General features: G+C 40.7%; 1 protein-coding gene across 1 annotated transcript in view; it reads right to left on the reverse strand.

Moving 5' to 3' along the window:
• The window catches only part of LOC119861898 (connector enhancer of kinase suppressor of ras 2-like), a 479,757-nt gene that overhangs the window by 387,113 nt on the left and 79,516 nt on the right, over positions 1-13,128 (reverse strand). The window lies entirely within an intron of this gene.

Below are 13,128 nucleotides of genomic sequence, written 5' to 3' on the forward strand. Positions count from 1 at the left end.
ATTTCTTGCTTATAATCAATGTCCAGAGACTTCAACCTCCCTTGGCTGAAGGACCCATCCTTCTGTGATCTCAAGAGCTCTGACCTCTTTAGTTTTTGAAAAGCATTTCTCACAAACTTCATTGAGCCTGCTGCAAGAGGAAGGCTTTCTGGGGGAGCTGTCTCCATCCCCAGTGGAGATTGTTAAGTGGCCATCTTTCCCCACTTGTTCTCCTGATGGCTTTGTTTACCCTGCGTGCATTAATGCCTTCTTTGCCTCTGCCTGATGACCAGGCTGGTTAGACAAGCAAATACTCATTCCTTTGTGATCTGGACATACTGACTCTGTAGCTACCTTGTGAGCTTTCATGGCTCTGTTTACCCTCTGTGTAAACTGCAATCCCATTGTCACTGGTCAAACCTGCTTCATTTGTGTTCAAGAGCTGGGCAAACCCGTTATCTACTTCAAATACATACTTTAAAACATTATAAGAGAACATCTATAACTCCACATATAGTATTAATATGTATATTTCACAATGATACTAATCACCAGTGTGTCATTAGTTTTCCAAAGATATATTACAGGGCACATTTTAAATACAGATCATGACACCAATGAATTGGTGTAGACTGGTCAAGACAGCTGAAATTTATTGCCAGATACTAGGGAGCCCCTTGCCCTCCGGCCTTAGGATGCTGTTGTGGTCACATTATTTTAACCGTATGTGATTGAGTCTACTTACACTACAGAGTGAGGAAACTGGAAAGTTAGAAACAAAGGTACTATTTTTGAAGTGCAAAAACAAAGTAGTCAAGAATCTACCGTCTTTCACATCTTAGACAAAAAAAAATATATTTTGATGCTAAAAGGCCTCCAGATCAATCCCCTCTTACAGCTATATTGTCTGTATATGTGTAGCCAGTGTTCATAATCAAAGGCTGAAAATAGTATGGAGATCTGATGTCCAAAATTCATGAAATAATGAAAATAAATTTGCTATGTGGAAAACCTCAGTATTGATGCCAGAATGGTTATTACATAAAATTATAATTTATTCTGATAATATTAGGTCATTGCAAACTTGCTTGCACCTTCAATAAAGGAGGTACAGGCATTTTCATAAACAATGTACTTAGAGGATAACATGTTTGTTAAAAGAAATGTTCAGGCTAATTTAAAGAAACTGCTAGGAAATTTGCTTTTTTGTCGTCATCTAGGTACAGACTTCAAGTGTCAAAGGGAGATAACACTATATTTATTACCCCAAAGAATGTTTAGCAGGCTCTGAAATGCAGCTTCTAACTTCTACTTTGCTTTAACATTATATATGATTTTCTTTTATGCTGTTTTGAAAGGTGTATATAAGTAAGTATTAGTTATGGTAACTGTGCTTTGTATAGATATTGGATAGGAATTTTTAACTGCAAGTTGTAAATGTTATAAACTGTAGATTATAAATATGAAAACCAGTTGATCAAAGGGCAGGCAACCAATATGATTGCCTTATCAAAAAACTGAAGACACACTAGTCTGGTGTAAGAGAGAAGTTGGAACAGACAGGATTTTATCCCAAGTAACAAACTTCACAAAATATTTATGTTTTAGAAAGAAGTCCTGACTTAAAAAAAAATAAGGATGTTTTGTTTAGGACAAAAAGGAACATAGAGATGTTATCAGAAGTAATTAAACTATGTTGTAAAAATGGTCTTTTTTGCCCCCCTTTTGCAAGAAAAGAGTCTTCGGTAAACATACCAAAATGATGCTAAAAATTTTCCAATTGAAAGTAATTTTTTATAAATATTCTAAATCTTCATTTAACAAAAATACATATACATGAGAAATATTTTGGAAAAAATCTTTGTTTATTCCCTAAGTGTTTAAAAGGTGGCACCGACTTCTTTTGAGATGTATATTTGCAAATGTTATCTAAATGCAAAGCTTCTAATATAATAACTTCCTAATATCGTTATATAAATTAAAAGATGCCTTATGTACTAACATGGAATCGAATAACCTTGCTAGATTGGTTACCAATACCAGGAGCCATTTGTGTATAAAATTATTGACATTTAATGGGGGAAATGAATTGGTTATCTAGCAATACATAAGTAGTTTCCTTACCAACCACAGAAAGACAAGAATCACCTCTCCAAGAATTGTTAAAAATAAAACAAAATTCTCTGAGGACTCTTTAAAGTTAAATAGTTCTTAGAGTTTTTAAAGCTAAAAAGACTATTTTGAATGTTGGAAAATCTTTATATATGATGTAAGGATGCTTAGACTTACTAGAAACAGAATTTCAGCTGAATTAAACCCTGATGAAACTAAAGGGATGTCTCAGAAAATGGACTGAACAGAAGAAAAAGTTAAAACCCCATCCTTAAAAATGCTCTGAAAATTTGGCCTGATCTACTCCACCAAGTTAGGTCAATGTACGTTGCTTTGCATTAGTTTATTTGTGCATGTGTCTACAGTCAAATTTGTCTCCTACCCGTATAAGCACCTCATTGCAGTGACGCAGTAACACCACCTCCCCAAAAAGTGCTAAATCATGGTTGATGTACTATGGTCGACACAGTGTAACTATAGATACTGCTTTTCCTGAATTGACCCTAACAGTTCTCCAATAGCTAGTTGTCCAACAGTACAGGACGATGACTGCTCTGGTCACAATTCTGAACTCCATTGCCCAGGGTTATACAGCCCAGAAGAATTCCCTTCCTTTAAAGCCCTCATGTTTTTCTGATACCTTTTTCCCGATTGCTTAGCTTGGCGAGCACATTTAGCAACTCTTCTTTGTTGTATGCAACTGCCCAACCAACCATGCTGACTACAAGCTTTAGACATTCTCCTACCTGGAGTAGACAGGAGATGTTGGATCTCCTGGGTCTGTGGAGGAAGAGGCTGCACAGGCATGGCTATATGGACCAGTCATAGAAGCAGGGTCATCAACAAAAAGATTGCCCAAGGAATGCAGGGGAAGGGGTACAACAGGCATCAACAGCAGCAGCATGTGAAATGAAGGAACTGTAGCTTGGGGGCCAACAGTTGATCTGATACCAAGTTGAAGACCTGCTACTTTCAAAATGATGTGTGTGCTGGCGAAGACCCCACCAGCACCCTGCAGACCAACGCAAATACCGCAGTGGAGCCCAAGATGAAGACCCCTGCCATGAACAGTGAGGAGGAGGGACATGCAGTGGAGTGCAGGAAGGTCCCGCTATGCCCGAAGCCAGGATCTGTTTGAGACTCCAAAGCAGTCTAACCAGTCCCCATTAATGGCCCTATACACTTGCATAACAAAAGCCCCCACTGTGGATTTTTCAACTCCAAAGTCATTTTCCACTGACATTAGCAATCTAGCATTGCAAGTTTTCACTGTGTGAAAACCACTTATCTCTCAGCTATCAATCCGGCTCTCATTCTGGTGTCCCTGATCGGGAGGGCTGGTGTGAGCTCGGCACACAGATCCAGGAATGTGGCCTTTCACATCCAAAGATTCTGCAGCCACTGCTCATCATCCCAACCTCCATTATGATGCAATCCCACCAGTCAGTGCTTGATTTCTGGGCCCAAAGTGGCACTCCACCATCTGCAGATGCTTCGTGATTGCCACCAACAACGTTGAGTTGTTTTTCCACTAGGTCCCTCACCAACCTGTCCTTGAAGAAATCATCACATCCCCCATTGTTGTGGTATGTCCTGTGGCTCTGCAAATATCATAGGATTGTTCATCCCATGTTTGCAATGTTCATAACAATAGTGCAGAGCTGTGCGAGCTCCATGCTTCTATCAGAGATGGCAGACAGTATGCGATTTTAAAAAAAGGCATGAAAATTATGAGAGAGGGATGGCATTATGGGATGGAGAAAGTTGTATGATGGGTTTCCCCCACATCTGGCGTGCCACCTGATGTACTGGGGTACCACTGAGCCCGCCTGTTCCACTAGCCTGGACTCCCTTACACTGTCCCGCTAAGCCAGGCCCTCAAGCCTCCTCCAGCGTACACACACACAGCTAAGGACATACCCAGTTGCAGAAAAACAGAGACACTGAAATCAGCTCTGCATGTGAAGGCTCAGTTAGAGAATTGCCCAGCACTCAAGTGTATACCCCCTCTGGAATGTAAACCCAAAACTGTATTGTCTTGCACTGCAGAGACCGCTCCCTCCATCCATGGGGAGGAAGATATGCACAGCTTTTTGCCCCCCAGTTATGAATTCCACAAAGTGGCTTCAGAGAATACAAAAACAAGTTTATTAACTACAAAAGATAGATTTTATATGATTATAAGGGATAGCAAACAGATCAAAGCAGTTTACCCAGCAAATGAAGCAAACACATAAGCTAACACTAAAGAAAGTGGTTACAGGTAGTAATTTCTCACCCTAAATGTTGTTTTAGGAAGATTGCAGAATTTCTTGAAGGCAAGCTGCTCTTGATTGCAGCTTAAAACTCCAGGTATTTCTTTCACAGGCCAGATACCTTCCTAGTCTGGGCTCAGCTCTTCTTTTGTCCATCTATAAACTATGTTAGTATCTGTGATGCACTGAAACAGGATTAACTATTATTCAATCCACTTTGGCCAAACCCCCACAGAGGGACTTTGGCCTTGTAATGCTGAGGAGGAGTTCCATAACCACTGGGCTAAAGGTTTAAAGGAGGCCACCTCCACTTGCCCACCACACATACACCCTGACCATTTTGTGTGAAATTAGGCATGCTTTGAGAATGCTTATCGGATTGGGCCCTGCAGGTAAGATAGGCAGGGAAATGCCTATCTTTACCCAGTCTAAGGATCACATTGGGGTTTGACATGAGATAGGCTCCCAGGTGCTTAAACTGAGGCAGCAGTGCCAATTCCCAGATGCAGAAACTTAGGCACCTATGGGATTTCAGCTGTGGAAATGTAAGCACTGAGGGATTTTAGGCACCTCCCAAGTAAGACAGCACTTTAACTGGGGGGTCTGAAAACATCTGTGGTGCCTAAATTTTGGACTTGGGCATCTAATTCCCACTTTAGATGCCTAAGTCCTTTTGTGGATCTAAGCCTTTGGTCTTAACCTTACCAAGAGAAGAGTGCCCCACCAGAGGCAGTCCCACTCCCAGAAGCATATTCTGTGTTTAAAGCTCTCCTCAGAGAAGCATTCAGAAGAGATTGCGACTGTAGTAACCATTATTGCTTGTTTGCGTTTTGCTTTATTTAATATTGTCTTTTCCTTTCTTTAACCGAGTAGTCATAGTTAACAACTAATTTTTTTAATCACAGTGTCCCCATGGCAAAGACCCCCACATGACTAAAATAGTGGGAGTCATGTTCCTAAATTGACATTGAGAGGCTTATTCAGATTTGGACTACCATGTCTTGTTTCTCTAGACAACACATTTTTAGTATTTTTTTAGAATAACTTGAAACATCTTTGTACCCCACATTGCCTAAGAGTAGAATTTCACCAGTGACCCCCACACCTCATTTTAATGGAGCTGGGAGAGGGTAGAGGGAAAGATGGCCAGGAATATGCTCTAGGAGCAGAGCCCTCATCTATCTGCTCCTTTGTAGTGCATGTGTGAGGTGCAGCCCTATTCCTAGGTCTAGTTTGTTGCCCCTTTGTTGAGTTAGGTCAGAACTCAGGATGGTAGTGATGTCCCTGTCAGTAAAGGGAACCAGTGAGAGAGGAAGAGGCCCTACAATTACATAATGTTTATATGAGGAAGAGACCTGACAGTTATTGATGGATTTTTCTCAGAAAATTGGACAGTGGCAGCCAGCTCAAACAAGACATTTAAACTTACCTCAAAGATCTAAATAAAATACCAAAATGAGGGTAAAGTCCAGCATTCAAACACCAAAAGACTAAAATCAGTTTTAAATTTTCCCTCCCAAAAAGCAGTTATAAAGAGGCAGATCTGAGAGTCAGAGTCTTTTTTAAAAATCATCTTTAACGTTAACAGTAAACGTAACTGTTAAGTAATTTAAACATATTGAACTTTTCCAAATATACATTAATTTTAAAAACTTCAGGTCAAACTTAATACCAGTGAACAGTGAATGGGAGACAGCCCAGGCGACTGACTTTTATTTATCCACAAAGCGTGGATAATATAGGTACTGGCTGCTGGCAATACCGCCACATCAGTAGGCCTCAAGCCGATCCTGAGGGAACTGCATCTGCACATTCCATGATTGGTCTTGTGAAATTTTTAACAAGAACACCAGACAGGACAAGTTGTTATGGATGTGTCTGTGGTGACACAAAATTTAAGCATATCATTAATGACATAATATATTTGACAAATTTAGCTGCCTCCTAAATGTGCCAGTATGTCACAGTTTCTTTGAATTAATTTATTATTGAAATTTAAATTATTTTTAAAAAATCTGTATAGACTGATCATCAATTTTTGAAATTTCAGCTATGATGGTTAGTTGTCACTAATCAAATAATGCACACAGAATTATAGTCAGTGTGTTACATGTAAATGGATGGGAACACTTAGCCAATCAAATAGTAACTTTCATCAAACCTATTTTAGAAGGGTGATTATTCAGTTGAAAGCTATATAGAAGAAAAGATGATGGACTCAGAATACAGAATGTTATTGATTTAATCTGTCATAAAAGCAGCCTTATTGCAGGTTTATGTTGTACATCATGGAAAAGCGATATTTTCCATAAGCTCAGCAACACAGCCAACCATTTGTTTGATCGTACAGGGCAGTGATTTTGCCTCCTGTGGAGTAAGCTGTAAGAGAAAACTAAGCGTAATGAGCAATTTAATTTGTTTAAAGGCAAACCCCACATTTTCACATTTCTTTCTCTATGTATAATCCTGCTTGCTGACCTGAGTTCTGAGCACTGAAGATCACAAGGAGGAAATGTAGGGAAATGAGAAAGTTGGAAAGGACAGGTATAGTTTCTTTCAGTATAACAACTAAAAAAAAACATTAAAATGGGCTATGATGGTATCTTATCTAAGGCTATTTTAAGGAAGTAATATGCTATCTTTCATATAATTTGTAAATGTGACGCATTTTCTGTAAATACTTCCTATTTTAGTTTTTTGTAATTGCATTTCTTTTTAAGATCTATGTGTGTTATTATACTCATTAAATTGGTGGTTTTATAGGGAAAATAAATTCAGTGTGACTTTACTAGTGAACCAGCATCTCTTGCTACTTTGCTCCATTACCGAAAGAAAGCGTGTGCATAGGGGAAGAACAGGGAGGCAGGCAAAGTGAAATGTTTTTTCATTGTGGATATAAATAATATTCCATACAGAAAACTAGTTTAAGAGAACATTCAGTTGCTCTCAAAAGTTAGGAAATGCCAGAAACTGAGGTGGCCTGTGGCTTATAAACTAGCTGGTTGGATTTACGTGGAAACAGTGAAAGGCATCTTCCTGACCCTAGCAATGTCTTCATTGCAAATTGCAAGTTCCTGCTCCATACTTGGAAGGCACAAGGGCCCTGATTCAGCAAAGTACTTACACACAAGCATAAGTTTAATACATGAGTAGGTCCATTCAGTTCAAATGGACTACTGATGAGCTTAAAGTTAGGAGAAACATGCCTAAGTACTTTGCTGAATCAGGGCCTAGACCTGTTAAATTATTGACAGAGCCACCTGTTTCTCCATTAACTTCATCATAGAAATGGCTTAACTATCTTGTGCTCAAATTTAAAAATAAAAAATGCATCTGAGGTAGGTAAGATTTCAGCACAAACAATTAAAGTTTATCAAAATAATGGGCAGCTGAAGACTGATTTATAATGAAAGAATTATGCAACCTTAACATTGCTCCATAAAGAGCAAAAATGCGCACTATGGTAACAGCAGTTTAAGGTGGGTAGGAATTGTTTTTCTCTCTTTGGGGATCTCCAGTCTTTACTGCAAGCAGAAGAAGAAAAAAACAACAGTGAAAAGTGCATGTAGTTAATTATATTTATTACCACTGATAAAAATAATTTAAAAGTTATATAGTGCCATGCATCTGAGGACCCCTAGCCAGTTTATAATAGTCAATTAAGCTTAACAACACTTCTATGACATAGGTATGTATCTTTATTCCCATTTTACAGATGGGGAAAAGCTCTTCCAAGACACTGCTTTACCATCTATTCACACTTTATTCTTAATTTGTGATAGCCAGAATCAAAGGTTAGAATAACTTTCAGTTATCACTTAAAAATTCTATTTAGAGCAATAATCAAACCTACAGTTTCAGCTGCAAAAACTTAATCCTTCTGGTTCTATTTATGGGTTTTTGGGTTTGCTTGGAGTTACAGGTTCACGGAAAGTAGATACACCTTCCACTATTTTCCTAGGAAAGATGCTGATCGATTCCTTTTCAACATGCTACACAAAACACCATGATTCTCCATCACAGTCCATTTCTAAATCAAAATTAGATGTTTTTGTAAAAGATATGGTCTAGTAATTATTTTGGGGAAATTCTATGGCCTGCGTTATCAAGAAGTTCAGACTAGATAATCACAATGATCCTTTCTGGCCTTGGAATCTATTAATTTACTATTTAAAATCTCTTTCTAAATTACAGGTATGCAAAGTCTGAAACCAGAAATCTTGGGTAAAAATGCTACTATGACCCTGGGTTCAGGAGTGCTAGTAGCTGCTACTAGTGAACAGTAATAGCAGTAATTACCGAACAAAGCTTTGGATGAAATCTGTCATTCAAATTCAACAAAAGTTTATTTTAGGCAACATCAGATTTTTTATGTGGCATGTACAAGACTTACAATATTTGTTCTTTCATGTTTGCGGAAAGTAGGGAAGGGTTTGTGCACTAGAGAAATACAGTTAGTAAACTGACAGGTTTCAGAGTAGCAGCCGTGTTAGTCTGTATTCGCAAAAAGAAAAGGAGTACTTGTGGCACCTTAGAGACTAACAAATTTATTAGAGCATAAGCTTTCGTGAGCTACAGCTCACTTCATCGGATGCATTTTCTGTTCACAACAAATTATTAGTAGCAAATAAGCTTTTTTTCCCTGTTCTTGAAATGTTTGCAAACAAATAATATTTTTCATGTATTTTGTTACTTTTTCTAAAATATCTGATCAATGTTTTATGTGAACATATTTCAGCCTGTGAATTGCTCACAAACTATTCACTGCAAATATTGCACTGAACATTAAATATTCAAAATTCAAACTGTTTTAACTGGAAACCTAGGTCACGTGATATTTCTGTTCCCTGATTGGATAACTCTTAAAACTAGATTTATCTGAATACTTGAAATCGCAAATTCCAAATATGCTTTCAGTTAATAGTAGAATATTTGCTTAAAACTTATTTTTTTTTGCAGACAAGCCTTCCAGGAAACTAGGTCACTAAAATAGGTGCTGAAAACAAAAGTGAGGTGAATGCAGTTTAAGCAAATTTATTTAAAAAAAATCAAATCAATGGTCACAAAAAGGTGTGTAGGGGTGGGGGTGTTGCTTTTTGCACACAGTTCTTGCTCTGTTCTAGGAAATACTGAACAAATGTGACATGTCATGATAAGGAAATTGTGTAGCTCGTTGCACTAAATGTGCCTTTATGCCAGGTGCAATCTATGACAGAAAAGCAAAATCTGCTGTTTTTATGACTCGTACTGCTCTGTAATAGCTCCCTGGGGCATAGTTTGGAAGACATTTACTTAATGGTGCAAACAATATGGCAGCTGACAATGGAAGAATAAAGAACTTCACTGTCAAAGGACCAGACTGTCTCATAACATGACAACATGTAGCAAGCATACAAAAAAGAATTCCATCTGGGTGGCTCTCTGCTTTAACCATTCACCTAGGGATTGGAGTTTGCGTTCCATTTTTTTCTATCCTGTACTGACATGAATTTTTCTGAGCATGGCATTTTAGAAAAATTAAGAATTCAGCTGTTAGTAAACTAGTGCTTTATTATTGTGTTAATCACTAGTTCCTTCAAGAAATTATGCATTACTGGGATGGCAGTGCTGAGAATAATAAAATAAATAATGATAGGCTTACACAGTGTAGATTGAGAACATAATTTGGTCCAAAGGGAGCCAAGTGGAAGCAAACAGGTGTTTTGTATGCTCATTGACTGCTGCATTAGGCCCTATAGTGCTTTCATGCAATGATCCATGAACCTTCTGAACATTATTTTATGAATACTCTCAATGCCCCTTGGAAGGTAGTATTATCTCTATTTTGTATGTGGGAAAACGATCAAATTATTATCCTAAGGTCACACAGGGAGTTAGGGGCAGCGTTAAGAAACCCACAATTGCAATTCCTGACTCCTTGTACTCTGAAGTTCTGTTGTTTCACACCCTGGCTCCAGTCTGTAACAGGCCTGTATATTTCTTAGAAGCACTTTAAAATCAGTGAAGGGCATAAAACAGTTTAACTTTGCACATGTCATCTGAAAGATTGGACGAATGCCCATGATGAGATATAGTACCATGTGCTGAAATTTGCTGCACTGTCTTCCTCTCTATTTTTAACTGCACCAGAAAAAAGTTCTCTCCCTTGCACTTGGGCTGCACTGTGTCCTTGACTCAAAGAAGTGGAATCTGAGGAAAAAGAATTCTAGCTCAGGCATGTTCATTACTAATTGTGAGTATGAGAAGTTGTCCAACAGGTGGATGAGTGTCACAGCAGAAGAAACAGGGGGAAAAAAAAAGTTAGTTAGTTCCAGCTCAGGCAATGGTGATTGCTTAAGCCACACACAAGGGAGCAAGAGGAGAGCTATTTCAAAAGAAAGGCCTGTTATGATAATTGGGCCTCAGGTGTGAGAAAGTGTCACAATAATCTAACACAATAAGTGTTGATGGGAGAAGCAGCAAAAGAGACTGAAAGCTTATATATAAAAAAAAAGCAAAATCTTTTTGGGGAAATTAGCAACAGACAAAGCTGTCTGCCAACAATGCTGCAGCGAGTTTTACCATTACAGCTGTGTGACAGAGTGCTGAGATGTGACAGGTGGGTCAGCACCCTGATCACTGTCACCTCATTTCCCCCAGTGACGACTGACTGAATAATTAGCTAATCAGAAGGAGAGGCTCGGGAAGGTAAACAACTGATGAGCCCTCAGCTGAACAACCTGGTAGAAGTCAGGAAGGACATGTTTGTTATGAGGAAGGGAAGGCCAGGGAAAGATGAAAGAGCTTCCTAGAGCTGGAAGGGCTGAAAGATGTAGGGATTTAAAACTGTGATGTAGCATTGTACTGATGTGGATGGAAGGATTTAGAATAAAATGCAACCTGAACACTAAAGAAGTGGGTCTGAGCAGTTTCTGGGGCATCAGAGGAATACGACAGAATATGGCCACCTCCCTGACTGCCACACCCATCTCCTGTGAACCCAGACCTTCATGTAAGCGGGGGAATAGTCCCGCTATTGTGGGGAACTTTCCTGGCTTCTGCACTACCCCGGTGAAGTGGGCTAGCGAAAGGATCTGAGACCTCGCTCCCACTTCCTTTACCCAGTGGCCTCCCTGCCTTTGAGGATTCCCCTTCCACTCTCCTGTCTGGGAGAGTCCTCGTAACCCCAACAAGGCTGGGCCCAGGATTGCTGGGGGGCTTGACCCCCAAACCTGCTGTGGTCACCTAGGATAGGGGCTAGGGTGTCTCACTCCGGGTTACTCTCTCTGCACTGGGCACTTCTCTGACCCACTGACCATTACACACAAGTTAAAGTTATTTAATCAACAATTAATTTTAAAAAGAATAAGGAAAAATGGGAAAGGTTAAAGGAAACACATCAACCCGCTCTGTGGCAGGGAACATCACAAACAATGTCTCTGGAATGTCAGGGCAGTTCACAGTGTGTTCCTTGTACGTCCCAGGCCTTCTTCTCAGGCCCTGGCTTTGCTGTAGGGATGCTGTGGGTTGGACACTTGCTCTGGTAGTGGCCACATGCTCTCAGGCTCCAAGTGGTAGGACCCTTCTTCCCAATGTCACCCCCGCCCTGTCAGGATTATGATCCAAGCCTGGCCTGCAGAGCCTCTTGGCTGAGGCGTCTCCCCATGCTGGGCCTGCTGCCCAGGGTCCCCTTCAGTCTCCCCAGCTGCTCACCTCACCCAGCTCCAGACTGCTCCAGACCCAGCCGCACCACTCTGTCTCAGCACGGATGCTGCTGCTCTGCCTCCAGCTCCCTGGGCTGCTTCTTTGGCCCCTCTGGCTCTGGTTGCTACAGCTCTGCTCCCAGCACAGGTCTGCTCTGCAAGCTGCTTCTGTGACTCTGTTCCCAGCACTGACCTGCTTCCTGGGCTGCTTTTCTGGCCCTTCTGGCTCTGGTTGCTGCAGTTCTCCTCCCAGGGCAAGTCTGCTCTCTCTGGGCTGTGCCTCTGGCTTTGGGGCTGCAGCTCTGCTCCCAGGGCAGGGTCTGCTCTCTCTGGGCTGCTTTTCTGGTCCCTCTGGATCTGGCACAGCTCTGCTCCCCAGCTCAGTTTGGGCCCCTGCTTTCTCTTTAACTTGGCCCCACTCTGTCTGACCCAGGCAAATCCAGCTCACAGGGAGGACGGGACCGCCCCTGGCCTCCTGACTCCCTGATTAGCCTGCTCACCCTGTCATTCAGGCTGACCTGGAGAATTGGCCTCTCCCCATCGTTCCTGGGGACTATCAATCTCAGGGTCGTGGTTTCCCATAGACTCTTCCCCTTTTAGTACTGGGAGCTAGCCAACCAAAACACCCCCACTGAATGTTAGTAAGGAGGCAACAGTCTCCTTAAATTCACCTTAATCCTTAGACATGTCCTGACCCAGCCAGGCCAAAGAGAGAGACCCAGGGGACATTGCCACTTCACTGGTTCCAGCTAAATCCCACACACAATCTGGGATGTGAGAAAGACGGGCAGACACACATGCTTTTGTCCTTTTCCTTTCCCACTTTATTTCTCTCTCTTTCCTATCTGTCTCCTTTTGCCTTCTGTCTAAATAAGAGTCTGGCGTAACCAAAAGACTGTATATTTTGCAACACTGCTGTAACCTGTGACCAGAGTGGCAGCTAAAAGCCATGCTTTAAACAGCTCGATGCTGGTACAAGTTTACCAGGTCTTGGAGTGATAAAACCATGTGCTGTGCCTATATTTTTCCAGCAGTGAGCCTGCAAAAAAAAAAGAGTCAATACAAGAGACAGGAAATGTAGCATCTTTCTCCTTTGTATG

The sequence above is a fragment of the Dermochelys coriacea genome, chromosome 9, assembly GCF_009764565.3.
Source record: "Dermochelys coriacea isolate rDerCor1 chromosome 9, rDerCor1.pri.v4, whole genome shotgun sequence".
In the NCBI taxonomy this organism is placed as follows: Eukaryota; Metazoa; Chordata; order Testudines; family Dermochelyidae; genus Dermochelys; species Dermochelys coriacea.